The sequence below is a fragment of the Arvicola amphibius genome, chromosome 14, assembly GCF_903992535.2.
Source record: "Arvicola amphibius chromosome 14, mArvAmp1.2, whole genome shotgun sequence".
Taxonomy (NCBI): Eukaryota; Metazoa; Chordata; class Mammalia; order Rodentia; family Cricetidae; genus Arvicola; species Arvicola amphibius.
The window spans coordinates 34,623,664-34,649,664 of record NC_052060.1 but is presented as its reverse complement, the minus strand read 5'-3'; positions in this window follow the sequence as shown (position 1 = coordinate 34,649,664).

The following is a 26,001-nucleotide window of genomic DNA, read 5'->3' as shown; positions in this document are numbered from 1 at the left end:
CCAATCAATTGTCTATTAATCTAGGCAAAAGGTATTTTTGCTGGTTCTGTTACTTCAATGGAAACACAGTCCTCCTGATGCTAATGGGTGGTAATACTATAAAATACCCACCTAGGAAAAGAGATGTCGTCCACTAGACTGCATTTCTATCATACACAGTGCAAACACCAACTATGTGTGTGTGATATATTATACATGTAGCCTCAATAAACTTTACTTTTGTCATCATTAGATGAAACAATTTCTAAGTAAAGTTATTCTCAGGGATAGAGGACATGATCCATTTTCTCTGGTGATTGTAGTCCTGTCAGTATTAATAACATAACTATGTTTGGACAGACTACTTCATTTCAGGATGTTGACTGCTGAGAAAAATATCATGGAAGAGTATTAATGTTCCGAGGGACTAAGTCCAGCTGCCGGGAATGAGCCAGTATCAAAGAGCAGATTGAAAACAGATTAAAAATTCTGTGTCCTCATCCACAAGCCGCTGTGAGAACACACTGCCAATCATTGGTTCTTTAAATGTATCCTTATGGGTTTTTTTGTTCATAAAGTACTTAATTCCACTTTAGAAGATGTATTTTTTTATAGGTGACTTCCTCATCCATTGAGCGAAGGACTTGTGAATTGTTTCTTGCTTCTGAAGCTTGTGAGTAAAACTATTGTGTGCATGTGTGCACGTGTGTGCACTAATGAACGCACCAATGACTATAATTAGGGGTGGTTACAGGAGCATGGCTTAGGGACTATTTGCCTAAGCACTGACAATTTGCCTGCTCTAAAAGTCCAGGAGATCTCTGCCTGTCCGGGCAGTCCTGAACCATGCTGAGAAGAGCAATCCAGTGTTCTGGTTCATGAGGCTTCACGGTCAAAAGGGTGCCCTAAGCTGCCTCAGAGAGAGCTCAGGCACTCAATCCGTCTACAATTAGCCCATTCTAAGAAACTATATAATCAGCTAACTAAGTGCATCAGTAAAAAAGTTGGAATGGAATCAACTTTAACATTTTGAGTGCTCTATTACTGTGACTATTAAAACTGGCTGCAGAAAAGACAAAAGAAAAATCATTGAGATGTTTTTTGTTTGTTTGTTTGTCTTTTTTTTTCCACCTTGGAGCAGAATCTAGAGGTGCCAGTTTGGAGCACCCACCCTGGATGACTGTTGCTTATTACACAATGCATGGCTTGTTCAAGCCTGAAATAGTCCATGTTTCAAAGCCATGTGTGTGTCGTTATTCTTGCCGGGACCCAGTGCTGTGGCTGTCTACTGAATGCTATGTTGGTGATCTCCAAGTAGCAATTGTTTTTTTTTTTTTTTATCTGTTTCAAATGTCTTTATGCATCTATGCATCTGTTTTGTTCCATTTTGGCAATGGAGACTTTTTGACCTTCTGCTATACATCAACAGAAATTCATGCATCAGCCACAAGCTTGAAATGGCCTCCAAACTTACCTCCTGCTTCATTACTCAAAGAATTTCTAAATAGTCCCAAACAAGTCTTAAGATGCTATTTGCTTATTTTTTTCATATAAAATAACTGATCTAATAAATGGGGCCATTAAACATTTAAGACCCAAAGCAGAACATGGCACATTATACAGTCAACCTAGTTTTACGTTGTGAAGGATTTCTCAGGTTTTACGTTGAACATGAATGCTTGAGGCCATCAAGATGGCTCATCAGATCAAAGGAATTGCCTACTTCCAACTCTGGAACCAGCATGGTAGAAGGAGATAAGGGGACCCCACACACTGTCTCCCGACCTCCATGAGGGTGCTGTGGCACACATCACTCCCCACATAAAAAACAAATATAATAAAAATTTTATTGAGCAGGTTGTTTTGTCTCAGAAATGGTGTTGGAAGGCTGAAATAAAAAAGTAGACAGTCGTCTTTTTTTTTTTTTTAACATTTTAGCATTTCCAAATGCTATTTTTGGGCATTGGGATTCACAGAAGTTTAGATCTCAACTGCATTATAAGCCAAATAATTCAGTTTGTCATTTTGTACAAAATAATCATCATGCTTTTAAATTCTTTTCCCTTTGCTTTTTTGGCATGTAGCATAGTTGTATTAGGTAATGTAATACAAAGAGTTGGAAATAGTCACTTCACTTTCTTTCCAGTGTTGACTGTCAGAGAGCCAAAGTTTAATTAAGACAAGATCTCTAAAACAATGTCCCTTCTGCTTGAGATGTAGCTTCTGGAAGGTAGACAGTTGGATGCGGTTGCTGATGACTAATATATACTGTGATGCACGGCACAGCACACAACGGGCACACAGCACCATCCCCTTCATAAATTGCTTGTTTGTGTGATGTGTAAGGCACCTTTCTGAAGATATGCTTCAAATCTGAGTTTCTTTTTTTTTAATCTACACAGGTAGCACTCACTGTGCAAAACAGCATTAGGACCATGAAACATGCAGCACTACAGAAAACAAACTGCTTTCCTACATAGTGACCATGGTACTAGAACAGCAAACAAGATAACTACAGAGAGCCAGAACTCAAAGGCATGCCTGATAAGCACATTCAGAGGAGTACAAATTAAAAAAAATCATGAAATCAGAGAAGTGAATCTTGTTGGGAAGAGTCTGTTGGGCTTCAAGGAGGAAATAGCTTTGACTACGGTTGTTGCTAGTGGGAGGGATCTCGCTGTAAAGAGGGATGTTGCAGCTTACTTTTGATTGCATTTTGAAAGAGTGCCTTGGTATGCATCCCGTACTAGCCTTGAACTCATATCTTTTTGCATTTGTCTCCCAGGTGCTGGAGTTACAAGTGTTTGAGTAATCCAATGTTGTTTGTTATTAGATTTTTATGGAGTGAAAAAGGCCATCCCGTACTAGCCTTGAACTCATATCTTTTTGCATTTGTCTCCCAGGTGCTGGAGTTACAAGTGTTTGAGTAATCCAATGTTGTTTGTTATTAGATTTTTATGGAGTGAAAAAGGCCAGAAGTAAGAAAAGAATACTCTGTTGTGATTAGACGTGCTCAGCTGAGTTTCTTACAGAGGAACCCTGTGGATCAAGTCTGCTGGCAGATCAAGCACATGCTGACGGCAGCAATGTAGGAGCCTGGACTTGAATATCTAGAAGAGGATGAAGGAAACATTCTGAGAATTGTATCTAGAAGAGACGTGAAGCATGGGGAGCTACAGGAAGGATAGACACACCACACACACACATGTATGTATGTATGTATGTATGTATGTATGTATAATCACAGGGAGCAGCATCCCAGGCAGGGGCTGGTGTGAAGGGTAGTAAAAGGCTTCATCACAGAATGCAGTGCTGGGGAGTGGCGGTGAGGAAGGAAGATAGGGATCACATAAGCAAAACGACATACAACATCTACAAATCAGTAAATAGCTCTCCTATGTGCCGACAGAGGACATGCTGAGGAAGAAATTAGAAACAATTCCATTCATGATAGTTTCTAAAGCAGAACAATTGCCCTGGCATAAAGCTGACTACAGAAGTGAAGGACTTCTATGATGAAATTTTATTGTAGTTTTCATTTTTGTTTTATTTTATTCTGTCTGTATGTGTGCATGTGAGCAGAAGAGATAAAGAGCAAATGAGAGGGCCAGCAAGAGTGAGAGAGAGACAGAGGCAGAGAGAGAGAGAGAGAGAGAGAGAGAGAGAGAGAGAGAGAGAGAGAGAGAGAGAGAGAGAGAGAGAGAGAGAAGACAGATCTGGGGTCCCTTTTGTGGCTATTGGTGCACTATATACACTAGCTAGTAATCTTCTGAGTGATTCTCTTGTCTCTCACTTTTCTGCAGGAATGCTGGGATGCCAAAACCAGCTTTTCACCTGCTTCCCTGGGAGCCAGTACATGTGAATTATCAGGCAGTTTTACCTTCTGAGCCATCTTCCCAGACCTACAGTGAAAATGTAAATCCACTGAAGAAAATAATTGATTTTAAAGGTTGAAAATTCCTCCCATGCCTTGGGTTAATAGAATTAATATGAAAACAGCTATGTTACCAACGAAAGATGACCTAGATTCAACACAATCCCCATCAAAATTCTTACATTATTAACAAACATAGGAAAAAAATTCTAAAATTCAAAACAAAGTATAAAAAAAAGCCCACTAACAACTAAACCATTGTTAAGCAAAAAGAACAATAACTGAGGTATCATAACTTCTCACCTTAAACTATACTACAGAGCTACAGTAGCAAAACCAGCAGGGCACTGGAGCATAAGCTCCATACAGCTACAGTAGCCTAACTGTTGACAGATGTGATAAAAACAGACATTGTAGAGTAGAAAAGACATCCTCTGCTATAAACAGTGCTGAGAAAACTGGATTATCTACATGTAGAAGAATGAAGTAGGATCCTTCTTTCTTTCTTTTTTTTTACTTCTTTTTTTTTTTTTTTTTTTTTTTTTTTTTTTTTTTTTTTTTTTGGTTTTTCGAGACAGGGTTTCTCTGTAGCTTTTTTAGAGCCTGTCCTGGAACTAGCTCTTGTAGACCAGGCTGGCCTCGAACTCACAGAGATCCGCCTGCCTCTGCCTCCCAAGTGCTGGGATTAAAGGCGTGCGCCACCACCGCCCAGCTTTTCTTCATTTTTTTTTTCTTGAGATAGGATTTCTCTATGTAGCTTTGGTGCCTATCCTGGAATTCACTCTGTGGAAAAGGCCTGCCTCGAACTCACAGAGATCCATCTCCCTCTTCCTCTTTAATGCTGGTATTAAAGGCTTGTGCCACCACCACCCAGCTCTTTCTTTCTTACCCTATATAAAAGCCATTTTATAAAAGGATTGAAGGCCTTAATATAAGACCTGAAATGCAGAAACTGTCGGAGGAAAACAAACAGGAAATATTTCAAGATGTATGTATAGGCCACTCTGAAAAGGGCTCAAAAAAACCTTCAAAAATAATACAAAGAATTGATAAATGCATTGCATAAAATGAAGACTTTTCTGATCAGGAAAGATAGCAATTCTTTGAGGGGAGGACCAGCCTTGCAAATATGAGAAAGTTTTTGCTAGCTCTACCTTCTGGGAGATGATTATTATCTAGCATGTATAAAAAAAACCCTTGAAAGCTAAATTAAAAACTCCTAATTAATCCAATCAATAACCACTAATAAAATGAGCAGACAGCTTTTAAAGAATGAGGTACAAATGGCAATAAAACATTTCATGAGGGGAAGGCTAATGGAGGCGACATTGAGGATCTGTCTCACTTCAATCAGAATGGCTATTACTAAGAAAACAAAGCCCAACAAATGTTGGTGAGGATGTGAATAAGAATACAAATTAGGTCAGTCACTAAGGGAATCAGTGTGGAGCTTCCTCAGAAAACTTACCACGAGCCCCACACGGCCCAGCCATTACTCTCTGGGTTTATATCTGAAGTCCTCTAAGTCAGTGTGAACTGGGAGCATAGTACAAAGGGTTCCTGAGCCCAGAGAAACCAAGAATGTTAAACACACAAGATTGTCTTTCCAATGGGAAGGATGAAAAATCTAATCTTCTATCCAGAAAGCTGAGAATTGGAAGTGATTAACATCCTGGGGATCTGTGTTATCTCTTGGGCCAGGCCATGTCAAGCTCCTACAACCAGGATTGGACATGCTAGTAATCTAAGTGGTTCTGATAGTCAGAGGCTCATCCAGTCTCCCACAACCAGGAACAGAGGTGGCTAACAGCCCAAATGACCCCTATGCTATCTGTATGGCAGAAATCAGGCCAGATCATTAGGCCCGGAAGCTAGAACAGGTAGCCTATTTTTAGAATCCATCTTCTTAAAAGAAATGACATGTTCCCTGAGTTGAGTTTCATGCAATTACAATTCCTTGTGCAATGGGGATTGTAATACACCCAGAAACTTTTTTCCCCGACTATACTGGGCTTAAATACTTTGGGAGTAAATCACCTGCTATTAGACTCCTTAAAGCCTGATCCAGGTTAATGAAGTCAATCCGCACCCGATTTTTATTCTTACATGTTTGAGTGGTTCATTTCCCTGTATGACACCTGCAGGGACCCCCATCAAGTGTGCCACAGATGTACCTGCACATCCATATTTATCACAGCACTATTGACAAGAGCAAGTTTTAGAATCAGCCTAGATGTCTGTCAACAGATCAGCGAACAAAGAAAATGTGATGTGTCTGTACTGCGGAGTTGAGTCAACCATAAGGAAGAATGAAATTATGCAAATTTCACGACAACTGATGCAGCTGGTGAGCATCACATTGAGTGAAAAGAGCCTTTTCTCTCCTACATTGGTCCTGGATATTTCTTATACATGTGGATAGGACAGGAAAGCAGAAGAAAGAGAAGGGACTATCTAGAAGAAGCGAGGATCAAGAAGTGGAGAGAAGGGAGCTGGTGGGTGTTGAATATGGTTAAACTGTATGATTTGATAAGACAATGTAAACATCTTTATGGAATATATGACAATAAATAAAGCTAGGCAATTAGTACAAAATATTAACAGAAATAGGACAAACTTTTTGTTTTAGATGTTTGAATTTAGGTCTTTTGATTTTGAGATGCTTCCAGTGATTCAGGGAAAAAAAAAAATCAGAGAAGAAATGTTGCTTATAGGCACAAGGAGACTCAGGCTTGATTGTTCCCCACCACACATTTGGGGAAATTTCCTCATCTCTCTAGCCTTAGGGTCCTTGGCTGTAGAATGGAGATAGCTGTGGTACTGAAATATAATTGTATGGGTTAAATGAAATCGTGTGTGGATGAAGCTCCCTCAGAGTGCTGTGGCTCATTGGCAGTCAACTATTTTGTTTTTAATAGTATTGTTAGCGAGCAGGGAGAAGTCTAGGTTTAGGACTTGCAGACGTAGGAAGGTAGGGGTCTCAGTACGGTTTTGCCTGGTAGTGAAGCAGTGGAAGTTTGCACATTTAGGACACGGCAAGCAAGATCCTTTAAAGGTGTTGGAGAATGAGGAGGCGGAGCCACGGGCAGAAAGCTCTTGCAGCTAATGACTTAATACCTTGTGTTTTAATGCTGCCGACAGAGTACATTGATAAAGTTCTCAGCTCCAAATACATGAAACAATTGAAGAGAAGGGTGCTGCTAAGCTTGATCTATTCACTGCCCGTCGGGTTCTAAAATGCGCCACTTTGTTTCCCATAGCAAAATAAATAAATTATTATAAAAGTAAAGGCATACAAATTGTCCTAATTAGGGCTATTATTGCTGTGGTGACAGGACATGACCAAAAGCAACTTGGGGAGGAAAAGGTTTATTTGGCTCTTTTTAACACATCGCTGTTTATCACAGAAGGTTGGGACTCACACAGGGCAGGGACCTGGAGGCAGGAGCTGATGCAGAGGCCATGGAGGAGTGTGCTGCTTCCTGGCTTGCTCCACATGGCTTGCTCAGTCTGCTTACTTATAGAAGCCAGGACCACCAGCCCAAGGATGGCATCAGTTACCTTGATGACTGGGCCCTCTCACATAAATTACTAATTAAGAAAATGCTCTACAGCCAGATCTTATGGGGGCATTTTCTCAATCAAGGTTCCTTCCTCTAAGATGAGTATAGCTTGTGCCAAGTTAACATAAAACTAGCCAACACATGAAGGATGGCTTATTTGGTAGAAATTACATTGCAAACTTGGTAACGTTGACTCTATATTTGTCATTAAAATTTTTCAGAAAAAAATAAATTAGTAAATACTACACAGTACATTTCTAAAGGAACTGGGAAACAGGGTTCATCAGAGTTTGCTAAAATCTCAAGGAGGAAGAGATGCTGAGAGAAGATACTGAGGACACCGATAGTGTTAGAAGGCATTTCTGTCAGGTGAGCATTTCTTGCCTTTGGCAAGACTTTCCCGAAAGTGCTTAATTGGTGATATGCCATCACATTGTATCATTTATGCTGCTCAGTCTTCATCTTATACCTAGAAATCTTAAGCATTAAGATGACACGTATTATAGGTTGGGAATTTCTAGACCCTTCTACAAACCCTCAAGACCTATCAGAGACCATTTTGAGCAGCCACCATTTTTAAAGCAGATGTAATATTCTCTTTTAAAGCAGATGCAATACTAATGCTTGGTACTTTAAATTTTAATTCAGGATTACTTGGTTAATTAACCTAGCTATTTTATCACTTTAACCATCTGACTATCAAGAAGCTTTGTAGTGTACTGTGGTATATGCAAATATAAAACTCTTCCAATATTAAAAAGTGAATGAATTCCCATCCAAATATGCACCAATATACATATCTTTACTCATCATATTTCTTTTTAAAAAATCTTCATGAAAATCTTTTCTTTTTTCTAATGTTTCTTAGTTATTCTTGTCCTGAAGATGTATGCCTAAGCTATATTATTTATATGAGGTTAAAAGGACAGTAAATTGTTTATGTAAATCTGATTTTGTCTCTGATAAAGAAAAGACAGACATGTAGAGACAGAGGGAGGGACAGAAAGAGAGGGATGGAAAGATGGAAGGAGAGAGAGAGAGAGAGAGAGAGAGAGAGAGGATCCCAAACTGTGATTAGAGGTTTAGCAGAACCAGCAAATCGTCTTGGTTTCCATGGAGACCACTAAACCACTGCTTTATATGCAGACAATGTGCCGCAGGATAGGTAAGATTAGATGCAGATGTTGTTCGGTATGGTAAAAAAAAAGGTAGCAATAAAAAGGCACTGGTCTTGTTAAGGAGAAATGGGTAGTACTTTGGACCCAGAGGTTGAGGTGAGGGCTTGGGCTCGAAAGGCCAGTCTTGCAATATCTTTATGTGATAATCTTCATATCTGTTTGCCAATTATTTCTAGGGGCTGTGGCTATAGCACAGTGCTTGTCTAGCATGCATGAAGCCCTATGTTTGATCCTTAATACTGCAAAAAAAACAAAACGCAAAACCAAAGAAACATTGGAGTTTTTCTGGGTCTCTTTATTTTACGTTATTGACAAGACTAATGATTCTGGTGTTTTCTGGAAGATGGGTTGGGAAAGACACTGGCTTAGTTTTTAGGGATGAACTGTGAGCAGAAATGACATGTATATTTTCCAGGTCCAACATGTAGCTATTGGTACAAGACTTCACACTATTCTGGTACTTGTTATCTCAATGATTGGTAGTGCCAATAAGTTGAGTCCTTGATTAACCAGAATGAGGTGAGCCTTCCCATCGACCTACCATGTATTTGCAATATAAGTCATTTTAAACAATCTGAGATATAATATTTTGTTATTTGGATGAATGTAGTAGCTTTCTTAAAATCACTAAGACTGCTGGTTGCTGGTTTTTCCTCAGCTACCTAGCCTGTTCTGAGCAACACATTAAATAAACAGTAAAGGTAAAGATGCCATGGCATATCTAAAATCATTTCCCAGTTATTTATAAAATGAAGAATTAGTGGCATGAATGATGCTTCTACTGTGCTTTTGTCTTCTATGGGCCAGCAATTCTGAAGTACAAATTGGGAGTTGCTACTCTGGTTCTCAGTGGGGGTGGCTCTAGAATTGCATCTGTCAAATCATTTCAGCTGTCTTCATGCACATCACACCCTTGAGCTAAAATACCTGAAAAACAGGTTCAGCCACAGTATGTGCCTGAGGGCGTCCATATCCAAGTGGCTTTGGCTTTTCAAAGCATGATAGCCAAAATTCCAGGGAAAACATCCTGTCAGAATGGATTATTATAGATGAATTATTATTCATGGGATAAGACGTGAGAATGGCAGGAGGCCAAAAATTCTGGTACTGGGGGCAGGTAAGGGCAGAGTTAGACTTCATTTCTCCACACGACCTACCAAGAGTCATTCTTTGTTGTGTTCTGGAGCTCCCATCATGTATCTTTACATGGCTTATCTTATGTGATTTCCCCCAGCAATCCCATGATGAAATGCAAACGGTCTTTGGTATCCCTGGAATACAAAGGAAGAAGAGAAATTCCAGGGAGCCTGAACTAACTGAACGCTATACCACTTGAGACATATATGAACTTTTAAATTTATCTTTCAATATTTCAATTGACAACCTATACCTTAGTATGGACTGAGCAAATACCAGATGCTCAAATGTCATTGATATACAAGGCCTACTTAAATATCTGTGTAATGTACTGGTAAATACATGTGTTATAAGCAGGAATAAAAAAACAGGCAGAAAAGCACAGGACCAATGACAAGGATGTGTGGAGAAAAGGATGCTTAGTTCAGGTGTTGAGCATGCAGAAGTTAAACCAAGCTTCAGAGAATAAGGAATTACAAGGTTGATAGAGAAGACGCCCAGGTCTCTTCAGCATTATCAGATGTTAACACATTCAGAGTTTATTCTGATTGAAGAAGAAAGTGTGGTTGGATATGAGGCCATCAGGGGTTGCAGAGCGGTATATCATATACAAATGCTGGAGTCAAAAGCTAGATGCTAGAGAGAGAGAGATAAATGACCGGCAACAGAGAGCTGATACTGTGCCTCTGTTCAGGTTAAATCATCTCAAGCCTACCTAGGAGCTCATTATTTTGAAAGCTGTGTAGCAAAACATTTTAAATAATTTTCACATGGGAACAATTTCCCATTCTTGAAGTCTATCCACTGCTACCACTACCAGTCTTTCTAAGATCTCACCTGTTTCTCCCAAACCATCTTAGTTAATGGCTTCTTCATTCTCATTGCTGCTCACAAAATGCTTGTCGTGGTAGCCCTCTACTAGTTAGACACATTCACGAGCTACGTGTACCAGAATTAATAATGATGTATAAGATCTTAAAATTTCAAAACATTACTGAAGGAAGAAAGAATTTTTAAAGGAGCAGTGGTGGGATATTTGTGCACTGTTGGAAGACATATAGCTGTGTTTGATGTAATAAAAAGCTAAATGACCAATAGCTAGGCAGGTGGCATAGGCAGGAATTCTGGGGAGAGAAAGGAAGAGGAGGAGGAATCTAGGTGTGCAGGAAACACCAGGAGACATGAAGAAGAAACAGGAGGTGCAAGATGGAAAAGAGGTAGTGCCACAATAAAGAACAGAGATGAACATAAATGTGTTAATTTAAATTATAAGAGCTAGTTAGGTACAAGTCTAAGGTAATGGTTGAGCTTAGCCACAGAGGCCAGGAACAGTGGTGGCACACACCTTTAATCCCAGCACTCTGGAGACAGAGGCAGATGGATCTCTGTTAGTTCAAATCCACCATGTGCTACAGGAGATTGAACCTGTCTACAAGAGAAACTGAGCTCACACAAAGGTGATCTCAGCACTTGGGATCTCATGCCTTTAAACCTAGCACTAGGGAGATAGAAACAGGAATGATACATTGGGTGGAGAGAGGAATAAAAGGCAGGGGAGGGGGAAGACTGGAGCTCAAGGCAGTCTGAGGATTCATAGAAACAGAGGTAGTCTGAGAATTCAGTCTGAGGTTTTGTAGGGACAGGATGGCCCCTTTGGTCTGAGCATTGGTTGAAGTAAGAACTCTAGTGGCTGCTCTGCTTCTCTGATCCTTCAGCTTTCACCCCCTGATAGTTGACTCTGACTTTTTATTATAAAGACCAATTGGAATTCATGCTACACACACACACACACATACCTTCTAGTTTGGTTTAGTAAGGTTCATTTTTGTTCCCTCTAAAGTCACCCTTTTTTCCTCCTTCCTCAGATTCCTCAAAATCCATTGCTTGCTTTCTTGCTTCCTGCCACTTGCCATCACATGTCTCCTGGTTCCAGCAGGAGGGATTAAGAGCTTTACACTTAACATTAAAATATTATCTTACCAGGATTATGCCTTGTAACAGTTCCTGCTCACAAGGAGAAGGCAAGCATGAAATGATTCAACAGAAATGTCTTTGAACTATTGTTTCCGGGAGTGGGTAATACAGTGCATCGTAAGCCTGAAGGGTTCCAAGCATATGGATCTGGTTTCATTTCATGCTCCGAACAGGAAATCACTTTCTTACCTAAAGGCTTTAAACTTTTATGAAGTTCCACAGTATGGGAAAGAAAAGTGGCCCTGCCAAGAGGAAGAGACGATTTAGCGGATGCCATACTATGGTGCAAACAAGGCCTCACATTATATAGCTTGCAGGTCAGGGTTTATTAAGAGAGCAATAAACCTGTTGACTCTGAGGATATTGGTGCATACAATATTTGATGCATAGCAGGGCTAAGTAAATATCTGTTAAAGAAAGTCCAATGTTACTTGTGAGAGTCTATGTTTGTTTACATACACATATTTCTGTAGCTGCATGTGTACATGTGCATAGGCCAGGGATGAGTGTCCTGTGGGGGATTCCAGTTGTCATGTGGGGGAGCCCAGGTGTTCTGTGAGGGGACCATCAACATGAGGTATTTTGAGACAGAACTTTCATCAACTAGGGATCACAGAGACATAGATCAGCAAGCCCCAGACAACCTCCTCTTTCTACCTCCCAGTGCTAGTATGCACACACCTTTGCCCCCATCTTTTTTCAGTGGGGGCCAAAGTATGACTTCAGGTATTCATGCTGACTTGGCAAGCACATCACTAATTGAGCCATCTCCCCAGCTTGCCCCTCGAAATTATAATTCGATAAAGAAAAAAACAGTCTAACAACAGCCTATTAATTAGAAGACTCTGGAATAAGGAAGCAGATACATTAGATCTAATCTAGTTGGTTAGTGAGCCACAACAGAAGCATAGAAATATAAGTTCTTAGTGAAAACATCAGCAAATCATTCAGAGAATGCACCAATATATCCTCTAAGGATCATCTATTTAAGGTTATACAGAAAAGGTTAGTATATTTTTCATTGTGGAATGTGGGCACAGTTAAGTTGAATAATTTTTTTAATATTTTCATGTAATTTCTAGTGAGCTGAGCCTTAGAAATTATGGAAGTTTGAATGAAAATGGACCCATAGGCTCTTAGGGATTGGCACTATTAGGAGGTGTGGCCTTGTTGGAGAAAGTACACCACTGGGATTGAGCTTTGATATCTCAGAAGCTTAAACCAGACCAAGTGGCTCACTTAGTTGCTTCCTGTTGCCTGAAGATAAATATATAGAACTCTCACCTATCTCTCCAACACCATGTCTGCCTACATGCTGCCTTGCTTCCCACCATGATAATAATGGACGAAACTTCTGAAACAGTAAACCACCCCCAACTAAATGTTTCCCTTTATAATAATTGCCATTGTCAAGGTGTCTCTTCATATCACTAAAACCTTAAGACAGAAATCCTGTTAGATAAAGATTTTTACATGAAATTGAAAAGAATGAGCAGATGCCATAACAGGCTGTTCAGTCTTCTCTTGGAGATCCAGGCCTCCATTTCAGTTTCCTGAGTCTGAGCAAGCAGCTTCTGAGGAAGCCATGAAGAAAGGACAATCAGTGTCCAACACCCCCAACAGCAAAGAGGAGGCCTGGTACATGCAGCACTAGGCCAGACCAGGCCTGAGCCAGCCTCCACAATCAATAAGCTCAAGGTGATGACTAAATAAGGACAAAGCCTGGCATTTGCCCAGGCCTGTCTCAAAATGGAAAACTGTAACCCTGACCAGCCACTAACTAGCCCAAGCCAATTAGAATGTACTAATATGATTGCCACTTGCTTGAGCCAATCTTATACAAACTAATCTTAATGTGGGATCCCTCCCCGCCATATGCTGTGAATACCATTAGTTAATAAAAGAATTGCTTTTGGCCTATAGCAGAACTATAGGGGAACTGAGCTGAACAGAAAAAAAACTAAACTGAATGCTGGGAGAAAGAAGGGTGGAGTCAAAGCTAGAGCTAATAGGCCAAGCAGTGATTTAAATAATATAGTTTCTGTGTAATTATTTTGGGTCTAAGCAGCTGTGAACAAATGAGCAGCTTCCTTTCAACATAACCTGCCTTATGACCTCCCCTTAATAGGAGCCTGTGAGTTCCTCTGGGGGTTCTCGCCATCTTACCTTTGTGTAGGATGGCTGGCCTCGACACGTTGGAAAAATAAGCACTCTTGCTGATCACATATGTGGATGATGATCTTTTGTGGGACTTTTCTAGGACCCTAACAGAAATAACACACATCTTATAGTAAAGATTCTGGTACTTTGACTAGGGGAAAGGTAAGATAGGTAGCAGAATTAGGTAATAGAATTACAAAACAGCAGGCACATTTCCTATATGCTTCTGATAATCTGGAGCCTAAAAGAGCACAAGTACTTGACCAATGATTCCCATAGAGGCATGAAGAACCAGTGTTCAGATGTAGGTTTATCTGGCTGTAAAGGCCAGTCTTTTCTATGACTCACTGTTGCTGAAGCCTATGTCATACCTTATGCTTTAAACTTGAGTCTGTTCAAGTTGTAAGGTATCTATCTGTGTGTGACTCTATTGTCGGAGAGATGTGAACAAATGCTTCTATTAATCTGTGTATTGCCACGTGGCTGTGGCTTACTGACAAAGTTCTGGTGCATATGTCTCCCATGGGCAGCTACATGGCATCTAATCACCCTGCCTTCTTTCTCCCAGCATTCAGTTTAGTTTTTCCTACCTAGCTCTATTCTACCCTATCACAGGCCACTGTAGTTTCTTTATTCATTAACCAACAAAAGCAACACATATACAGAAGGACTTCCCACACCACTCCATGGTTTGTGTTTCAAGCTGCCTTGACGTCCCTCAATAATAGATTATGACCTAGAAACAAAAGACAAATAAACCCCTTCCATCTCTAAGTTGTTGTTTTGTCAGTGTTTACCATACCAAACTAGAACACATGGTGTTATTTTTCTTTATTTATATTCTTAATGGTGAGTCTGATATATATATATATATATATATATATATATATATATATATATATAAAACATCTAAAAAAATCACATTTTTTTATTTTAATGTGAAAAGTATGCAATTGATATAAATTGAAATCTTTGAACTTTTATGTCTGGTTAAGTTAAAAGTCTTTTGATGATGTATTACTGAAAAATGATATTCAGGATGAGTTTTGGTGGTTGTCTTAGTTAGGGTCTCTATTGCTGTTAAGAGACACTATAACCATGGCAAGTCTTATACAGGAAAGCATTGAAGTAAAGTGGGCTTATAGTTTCAGAGGTTTAGTCCATTATAATCATGGTGAGAAGCATGGAGGCCTGCAGGCAAACACGGTGCTGAAGAAGGAGCTGAGAGTTCTATATCCATATAGGCAGTAGCAGGGGAAAAAATGACATACTGGGCATGGCCTGAGCTTCTAAGACCCCAAAGCCTACCCCAGTAATACACTTTCTCTAACAAGGCCACATATACTCTAACAAGGCCATAACTCCTATTAGTGCCACTCTCTAAGGACCAAGCCATCAAATCCATGAGTCTATGGGGGGCATGCATTCCTATTTAAACCAACACAGTGTGAAACATATTAGTCATTGTAATAATCTACCTCTGAGAGGTCATTCTGGTTCAGAGGTGACAGTGAATTGGAAAATGATTGCATAACTATGCCAAAGTGCATCTGCAAGAGTAAATAGGAACTATTGCTCCACCATCACAGTATGACTGCAAAATGTGTGACTCAAGGTCTCCCCTACTCCTGAAAACGGTGGATTCTAATGTTGGAAAGCTGTTTTGAACAGTTAGCCCTTTCAGAACTGGCATTAGCTTAACTGTTTATTTACTCTGTTCACACCAAAGTTAATTACACATTGGAAGCTTAAAAGGAATGGTTTCTTTCTTTCTTTGTTTCTTTGTTTCTTTGTTTCTTTCTTTCTTTCTTCCTTTCTTCCTTCCTTTTTTTTCTTTTTTGACATAATCTTACATTAGGGATATAATACGGACTATATTGACATCCACAAAAACAAAAAAGAAGTCATCTTAAGGCCAAGAACCTCTCTCATGCTTGGCAGCACCTGATTGATTCTTACGTTGAATATCTTGTCAATGATTCACTCTTTGCCACAAGCATGCATACAAATAATGTTAAGTAGTTTTAAGGGCATTTCTAGTGCTTTGCCCATGTTATTGTTAGATTGCTCTTCTACACAAGCACAAGGATAAGATGCAAGCTGATTTCAAGGACACCTGGTTCATTAACCGCAGAGCAGATACAGCTAATTGAAAGCATTTTGAAGTTAGCAGAGTAAATGGATGTAACTGGATTACTTTGCCCAGTTTCATGTAGTTACCTCAAAACATAGTGGCTTAAGGATAAAAATTCCCAAATAAAGCCTGGAGAGATAGCTCAGCAGTTAAGAGGCTATGCTGCTCATGCAGAGAACTGACGCTCAGGACCCCTGTCAGGTTGCCTGTAAGTCCAGCTCCAAGGGATCTGACATTCTCTCTGGTCTCCACAAGCTTTGCACTCATGCATTTACCTATATGCAGATACACACATATACTCATAATTTTAAATAGAATAAAATAACCAAACTTTCCAAAAATATTAAATAATGCGGATGGGCAATATCCGTGGGCTTAGGAATGTATCATTTAAACAGGTAAATATAATATAAATAAAAGAGAAGAAGACATTAAGGCATTATGATGAGGATAACAAACTTTAATACTCAATATACTGCAATACATATTTATAGAACCGAATATATTTTATTAGATTTATTTATTAAAATATATAAAATAAAAGTATAATTCATATAGCTATTAGAATACACATGAAAATCTGATAAATGATAACATACTGAACTATTGTTAACTAAAACACAAGTTCTAGATTCACTTGGCTGGCTCAGTACTGAAACTGACACTAGTTTTACAGAACAATGGGCAGGAGAAAGGAAGCTGGAATGAATCAAATGAAGCTGTCCTGGGGCACTGCTTCTTTTTCCTCCCCCTTTCTCATTCCTTTGAGGAGCTGGGTTCATAACAGAAGGGATTTCCAGCACTCACCACTTTTGTCTACAACAGTGGTTCTCAACCTTCTTAACGCTGCGACCCTTTAATACAAGTCTTCTTGCTGGGGGGACCGATTATTTTCACTGCTGTTTCATAACTGTAATTTTGCTACCATTATGAATAATAATAATGTAAATATCTGGCAGGTAGGATATCTTTATTGGAGGGTCAGCACTCGGGAGGCCAAGGCAGGTAGATCTCTGTGAGTTTGAGGCCAACCTGGTCTACAAGAGCTAGGTCCAGGACAGGACCCAAAGCTACGAAGAAACCCTGTCTTGAAAATAAAAATATGGAAACCACTGGTCTGCAGGGCAATGACTGAAGCTGGCGAGGCAAAGCAGGAAGGGTTTTCAGGAGTTGTCACAGGCAGTGTAGGGCAGTGCGTGTGGTAGGGGCCCAGCTGGTCTTTCCCTAAGCCAGGATTGTAGAGAAGGAAATGCAGCCCCTAAGAACCGGGTCAGAGCCTTCCTGTTATAGTCTAATCAGGCAATATTACTCCTAACTTCTAATTGTAAAGCTGAACTTCAGTATCACTAAGATTTGGGTTATAACATGGCTTGGCTATGGGCTCCTCATTTTCAGTGACGTCCTTACACTTAACGCCTTAAACCTCAATTTTTCACTGATCCTTCTTGGTGTTAAAGACACCTCAATTTTTTTTGGGGGGGAGGTTGAATGAAATTTTGTAGAATTAAGAGGTCACACATGAGATTCCTTGGGTGTGGATATTAGTTTCTGCTTTTAGGCCATTCTAACTGACAGTTTTGCCGCAGGTTTTGCATCTCTATGAAGGAAATATTGAATTATCTCACACTGTTATTGCTTTAAAGTGTTTTTTTTTCAATGATGACTTATACATAAGTGCATCCCAGGAACGTAACTATCATTTTTAAGAGTATATAAAAACATAGGAGAAGTGTTATTATGTTATTATCATTTGCTGCGTCCTTGCCTGAGTTCCAAAACCTTAACGAGGGGTTGTGAGGAAATGAAGAAAGGACAGACACATGTTTAGATAAAAAATCTGGGATTGGATGGATTGGGCTCTGGGGTGGAGAAATGCAGACATGGTTTATTACATACAGATTAACAAAGAGATAAGTTTAGTTGATTTTGGTTAGAGCTATCTCTATAGGAGAGAAGATTTCAGATCATTATTCCAGATGGAGAAGCTATGATGAACATTCTCTACACACTATCAATATCCACTCGTGGGTCTGAGGAAGGTTTTGCCATTCCTCTAAGCCAAGGCTTTGCTGCCCAATGGGACTGAGACACTGGGGTTCTTTGTGTGACTTTGCCCATGTCAACAGTACACATCACTCAGGACTTCTTTCACTTCTGATTCTTGTTTTTGTTGCAGAGACAGGCTAAACATGATGATTAGGAACTGTGATGATCAGGAAGCAAGGCTTGTGTTGGCTTCATTAGCTATGTTGGTAGAATCTGCCCTGGTGGTAGGAGGTTGTTATTACCAACTATGACTCATCACTGAGCCATTAGGGTCACTGCTAAATGAGAGAGCTAAGACTTGAGTCAACTAAGAAAACACAAACATATAATGTGATCAGCAGAATATGATTAAAGGCAAAAAACAGATGTGTCTGCTAAGAATTTTGTTATGCCTTCCCCAGAGTCATTACATTACCCCTGCCTTGTCCTGTTCTGTTACCAGGCTGGTGCCATTTCAGAAAAAAGTCATTCCTTACTGGGGCCCTATCATTGTTATATTGTTTTGTATTTGCATTAAAAACATTACTGGATGGTAGACTTCTCAGTGTCTCTGTTCCCTTAGGTAAACAGCAAAAGGACTGAATGATGAATTCTGCAGTAGTTTTTAATTTATATATCATATGATTCTATGATGGTCTTGTATTTCTCTAGAATGGCACCTTCATAGATGAAGACTATTGACAGTTATAATCAAATTTTATTTTATTTTATTTTTTTTATGTGACACAAATATTATTTTATTTACTCAATCCAACATTTTTAGTCATTTCGAAAGAACAAAAGTTTTTCCATAAACAACAACACAAAATAGAGTCTCTTTATTATTTATCTCCCCCTTCTCATTTTATGAAAGATAAGGACACCCACCAAAGACAAATAAGTGTCCCAAGGTCTTGTTTCAGTGAGCATCAAAAATAGGACCAAAATGACTTCTCCTGGTACAGGATACAGTCCTCATTATTCTCTTCTCTTCTCTTCTCTTCTCTTCTCTTCTCTTCTCTTCTCTTCTCTTCTCTTCTCTTCCCTTCCCTTCCCTTCCCTTCCCTTCCCTTCCCTTCCCTTTCCTTCCCTCCCCTCCCCTCCCCTCCCCTCTTTCTCTCTCTCATCCTTCCTTTTAGAAGCTGTGAAAGTTGTACATATTAATATTTTCATTTAAAATATTAATAAAGAATTATGGAACCTTAAGTAACTAAAACCTTTGGATTGATTCCAAAGGTGCTAAATAACATTGTGGGTTATTGTGAACAGTGTTTCTATTCATCAGAGATTTTAGTTTATAACACTAGCGCATTAAATATAGTAATTTATAATGAACTAAAGCTCTGGAAAACACTATTTTTCAATGTGTTTTTTTTTTCCTTACCATTTACTAGTAGGGCTAGAATTGCTTATACAGGAAGTTGTAGGGGAATGTACATTTTAATTCATATTGGAAGCTTCTCTTTCACTCTATTGCAGTTAAAACTTATTACTGTTCTGAGTTCTGGGCCAGGTGAATGCTCAGTGCTCTCAGCTACGGCAATATCCTCTTCCTCAATGACTATAATTGCTTCCTTGAGAGAACTCTGCTTTTTCTCTCCTGTGATGAACGAGGTGACAGGAACAGCTGATACACCCTGATTGTCAAATGTGAAAAGCTTGTTCCCATTGTACTTCCTGTCCTGTCTCATTTCCTCCCCACGGGAAACCCGAGAGGCAGGTGCTAACACCCCTTCCAAACCCCAGACAAGCAAGGCGAGACTTTGACTTCTTTACTAGGCCTTTACATACTGATTGCACACTCTTCATTGCTCACTTTCTAGGTGACACGAGGGAGGAGGTGACAAGGAGGATGGGAAAACTTCTCTGAATTTAAAGAAATCCCTTCACCAGTGGAAAAACTTGTGGAGCAAGAAAGCCATTTCCGCAGTTAAAGAGCACTTAGAGTTCGGCCAGAGTCTGGACTCCAGCAGCCTTGTTAGGTGGTTCACAAATGTGTGCAACTCCAGTTCCAAGAGGTCAGACATCCCCTTTTGGCTCTTGTGAGTATCCACATATACATGAGTGCAAGCCACACACGCAGACACATAGACACAAACATAACTAAAATAAATTCTAAAAAGGGAAGAAAAACACTGATTTTCAATTGCACTAAATCAGACCATTTCAACTGTTTTTCAGAACTTAAGAATGTCTTTGCTATGGTAAGTATTTTACTTTTGAGAAATCTTTCCACTGTATTTTTTTCTTTGTTAAGTTTTTTATTATATTTATTATGTACAGTGTTCTGTCTGCATGTATGCCTGCATCCAGGAGAGGGCAGCAGATCTCACCACAGATGGTTGCGAACCACCATGCGGTTGCTGGGAATTGAACTCTGGACCTCTGAAAGAGCAGCCAATGCTCTTAACTTCTCAGCCATCTTTTCAGCTCCATCTACTCTATTTTTTTCAGTTGGACAAATCTATTAACATTGTTTTTCTTCTTTTTTTAAATCAAGGCTAATAATATCCATGCTTTCAGAAAGTTTGGCAATTATTTCCTTTTGGAAACAGCTGGTAAAATTTCCCTGGAGTGTCCTTACTTTTTATGGTCTTAAAAAAAGTTAATTATCTTGAGTTCTGTTTGTCTTTATAAAAAAATAAAGAGATGTTATTACTGAATCTTTAGCATCATAAGTAGACCAAGGGATAAGAGGCTTTAATTGATAGGCTTTATTAAAATTTTCATAGCTAGAGTTATAAGATGCACTCCTGCTTCATGTAACCTGGCATGTGTATATTTTTTATTTCTTTAAAGATAATTTTCCTAAGTATAAAAAGGTGTTATTTCTTATAAATAGATTGCAGGCTTTGGCTTCAGTGTTTGGTGGGAGATAAGAAGAGGATACTTGTTAGGGATAGTTTTACCACAGACTGACCCTGCTGATTAACTTTAAAACCAGTAATCCAGGCATAGATAAGGCATTGGGCTTATCCTCTATGAAAGATACAGCACCCCCTAAATGCTGTGCTCAAGATGCCAATCCTGTCGTTCTCATCTGAAGATTATATTCGCCACCTTGCTGTAAGGTGCCCCTTCTGGCAAACATTCTTACAGGCAAGGGTTTCCCTATTCATCCTTCTGTCTGAAGAGTTCTGCTAGACCATAGCATTTTCTTCTGGGAATGATATTCTGAGATGGGGCAGAAGAAAAGCAAAATTAAAGGACTATTTTATTGCCACTAATCTCATAATCCTTTGGTTCTATTTTGAGTTTTTGGAGCTTTCCTTGATGTATTATAAATTGTCTAAAAATTTATAAGGTTAAAAATATAAATTTTGAAGTTTTATCATGATATTAATGGTTATATAGAGTACTAAATAATTATAGAAAAAGGCTTTAACTAGTTTCCAAAGACTGGACAACAGATGATAGAGCTACCTCTCCCAGACTTGAAAATTAACCCAAATTTTTCTTTTCTGGATTCCCAAAAGATGCTATCCCCCCACCATGGGAGGAAGTAAATTTAATGTAATTTGATACCCATATTCCCAAGAGGTGGGGTGAGTGGATTTTGGTTGTTCAATAGGTTATGGGTATTTGTCATGTTTAAGGGAGTTGTTTACACGTTGTTATTGGTTGCAGTTGAACAAAGGAGATTAGATTCAGAGTTCTTGTTTTGAAAAAAAGAAAAAAAGGGACAATAGATATGATAGGATATAAGGGTAGCTTATTGAGTCAACTCTGAAAAGAAATAAGGGGGGATATAGAAACAGGATTAAAAGGTAGATTGTTGAATCTACTTTTAAACAAAAAAGTGATTACTAGTTTTAATTATTTTATATTGCCTTGGATTTCTGTATATTGATATAAATTTGATATTATTTCTGTTAGAACATATTGTACATACATTTTTAATTTTGTTCAAGGTATGATTCCTTTGCAACTTATTTAACAATGTAATACAAATTTCTATATCTTGAAAGTTATTATTGCCAACTATTTAGGATAATAAGGTTAGCAATTAGTCATTTATTACAATCAAATTTGTAGTCATATTAGGTATGTTTTCAAGCTTAAACAGAAATATATTTTAGATAGACATGTCATCTTCATACACTTCAGAGATCTACAGAATATGACACTCAGAATGTTTTCATAACATAGGTTTTTTTTTTAAATTAACAGTTATACATGTCTGCTCCTGACAGCACCAATCTAATTCAGGGAAGATGATAGGCATTGAAAAAACTCCACATGGAGTTTACTTTCTTTGTGGGAAAGTAAGCCACTGGGAAAGAAAGTGCTCTTACCTCGATTGCTGGCAGTATACTGTCCAAAATGGAGAAAATGGACAAGCAGGACACAACTCTGCCAAGACAACGTAGGAGAGCCCTTCAGAATATCCTGCCTCACAGAAAAGTCTGTAAGATATGAGAGGTGTATAGCCTGGAAATGGATGCCCCAACGTTGCAGAGGAACCTTGGGTGACTGTCCAGGCAGCCTTCTGTTTCTGTCATTTCTCACATATTTTGGAAGTTGTTTGCTGACACTTCTTGTTCACTCAGGTAATATAATTTTCTTCTCATGGCTCTGATGGAGTTGGAGATGTTATAGTTATAATAATAGTTTTCCTTGTTACCAGATTCAGAAAGGAAATTCACTACAGAAATGTGAAGTGTCTAAGATTGAGAGACACAAAAAAAACAGATTTTTGTAATGCAAGTTACAATAGAAAGTAACTTAGACACAGCTTTTGAACTCATCATGACAGAACGGGTATGGAGTGTTTTCTCTGAGTCTGTCAATTGCTAATGGACTAGAAACTGTTCATGTATTTATTGCTGTGTATATTGTTTATAGTTATTACTTATTGTATATACTTTTTATTATATTATTTATAACCTTCTTTTTAAATTTTTAGATAAAAAGGGGGAAAGTGGTGATATCTTGTTTGTACAAATAAAGTTTGTCTGAAGATCAGCAGGCAGAAACTAGCCACTAGCTAACCATAGAGGTATGGAGATCTGTACAGACAGACAGGAATGAAATGGCTGGGTGGACAGAGGAAGTGATAAGGAGGAAGAGACAGAAACTCAGTCTCTTTTCAGCTGGAAAGTTGAGCATATAAGGTGGCTGTGGTGTTTTGCTACTTTATTTCTCTGATCTCTCAGCATTTTTCCATATATCTGACTCTGGGCTTTTATTATTAAGATCTATTAAATTTGTGCTACAGTATCCAGCCTCCATTTCCTAGAGTTATGATATTGAAATGACTGAGAGGAAACATGACATATAGATTAAGGAAATGAGCACAGGGCTAGAGATGTATCCTGTTTTAGGTAATGTTTTTATTTCTCTGAAGAGACACTATGACCATGACAGTTCTTATAAAGGAAAATATTTAATTGGGGCTGCTTTACCATTTTAAAGGTTTAGTTCATTATTATCATGATTGGAATTTTGGTGGCACAAAGGGCAGATGTAGTGCTGGAGAAGGAGCTGAGAGTTCTATGTGATCTGCAGGCAGCAGGAAGTGAACTGTGTCCCACACTGGGTGTAGCTTGAGCATACAAGACCTCAAAGTCTTCCATGTGCCTCCACAGTGACATAATTCCTCCAACAAGGCCACACTTACTCCAACAAGGCTACCCTCCTAACAGTGCCACTCCCTATGGGAATTCAAATACATAAGTCTATGCGGGTCAAACTTTTTCAAACAACCACTTAGCTCAAGAGTAGAGTGCTTGTCTGGCATCTATCAGACCTGGTGCTCAAATTTCCAAAACAGAAAAATGAATAAATATTAATAGCATTAAAGCATTTTATTTTTCAAAGTCCAAGAATGAATTTGGAATTTAATAATTCATAAGACACTGAACAAACTCTGTCTTTATACCCTGTGTTCCTCACTTGAAAACTGCAGACAGAATAATGGCTGTGCTCTGGATGGCACAGATATATTAACAGATGAAAAGTGCTTTGAAACAGCAAGTTCACTTTGAGGAATACATTACATAGGTATAAATATACCAGGAAATAAGGATATACACTGTAGTATTGTGATGGTGCACACATAAAATTAGTATATAAGCATCTGCTCAACTGTGTATGGTTAAACAAATATGATACATGAAATTTTATGGACATGATTGTTTTACACATCTTTTGGGCATCATCTCACATCCTCTCAGTCCATATTGCTCTCAAGCTGTTGCTATAGCAACTAACTACATGTAGGTATAATTGACGCTACTTTGCTTCAGCTGCATCATATCTTTCGCTGTGCAGTGAGATACTCAGTCAATTTGTGACATGTGTGGGAGGGACTTCAGCTTTTCCAGTATACATGGGAACCTGAAATTGCAAAGGGTACAAGTAATGCCCTGACCACCATGGGGTAGGGGTCATATCAGAGTTGAATTTTGTTTGTCTCTTGTTTGAGCGATTTGGGAATGTTCTATGTCTGTTCCTCACACGCCGTACTACTTATAGTTATGGTCATCTTGGCAGTCACCATTGGATGACTTTCTGCCTCCTCTGCCTCACTTGGCTCAGTCCTCTACTTTTTGGCCTAGGGCTTCCTTTCCAAAATAAACTGACCATGGAAGCCTCTTGACTCTGGATCTTTATAGGGACTCAGGATAAAACACTAACTACGTGTGTGTGTGTGTTAGTTAACCTACAGAGTTTTTCAGAGAGAACTGTTAAATGAGGAAAAGCAATTTTTGGATGAGTGTATGTTGTATCATTCATAAAATTAAGCAACTTTAGAATACCTTTGTGTGTTGACCTCACCTTAGGGAAAGGTTAGATGATGCACATCTATTTGTTGATGTTAGTCTCCTCAGGGAAGCATGAGAGATGATTAGCTTTCTCCTAATAAATTTCCTTTGTGTTACTAGCTACACTGGACATATGAAATTCACAGTTGAAAATATTTTGAAAAAAAAAATGATGTTTAAAATTAACACCAATATCCCAGATAAAAGAACTTTCCCTTAGTTAGCAAGTCAGAAAATAAGTATGCTGTTGGACTTGAAGTCCAATTTATCCTACACCTTAGTATTAACCTTGATTATGAAAAAATAATTTGCCTTTGTAGGACAAATATCCAAAGCTAGTCTCAAAACTAGGGTGCTGTCTGGGACTGACAGATGCTCTAGAGATCTTTACAAGAAGAATGAAGATGCAGCACGATAACTAAAGAAATGGAAGTTCCTTTCTCCAGAACTTCCAGAGGTGTAGCTGCCCTAGAGTCTGTTAATGAATGACAACAGTGGCTTTCACTAAAGAGCTAAAGGAAAATAAAAGATCTCACAGACGAAAGCTCGGCAGAGATTCCGTCATCTGCAGTAGGAACCTCTCTGCCTTTGCCCAGAGGCCAACAGTAATATTGTATGCAAGACATCACGAAGCGCTGAAATCTAATCTGAATGGACGTCCATTTGTGTGCATCCTCTGGTGGGTTCATTATGAATTACTTCGAGGGGAAGAACATTGACTATCTGGATGTGTTTTAAGGAGATGCTTTTGAAGTCTCCCCAGAAAGCTGTACTTCAGGTTCAGCAACCACTAGATAAATATGCATGGAGTGAGGAAAATAATGCTTTAAAACAACAAAAGGCAGAGAATGAAGGGAACATCCTAAAAGGTACACACAGTTAAACAGATGATTTGTGGCAAGCAATTATATTTCTCTATAGTACTAAATCAGGAGAACAAGGCAGAACTCTGTGTTACAAAAGCTAAAATGATTCACCACCGTGACTGTTAATTTTATGCTACCTTGATTGAACTAAAAGCCCCAAATATTTGGTCAAAGAGGTTGCATGCAGTCAGTGGGTACCACACCCCCAGTGGAGTAGAATTTCCAAGCCCTTGCCAAAATAACAGACCCCATGTTCATTAACATGCCTAATGCTTGAGAAGACAGCAAGGCAGGCAGTTCTTAGTCAGGCAATAAAATGGGCATGTTGTAGAATGTGTGTTTGG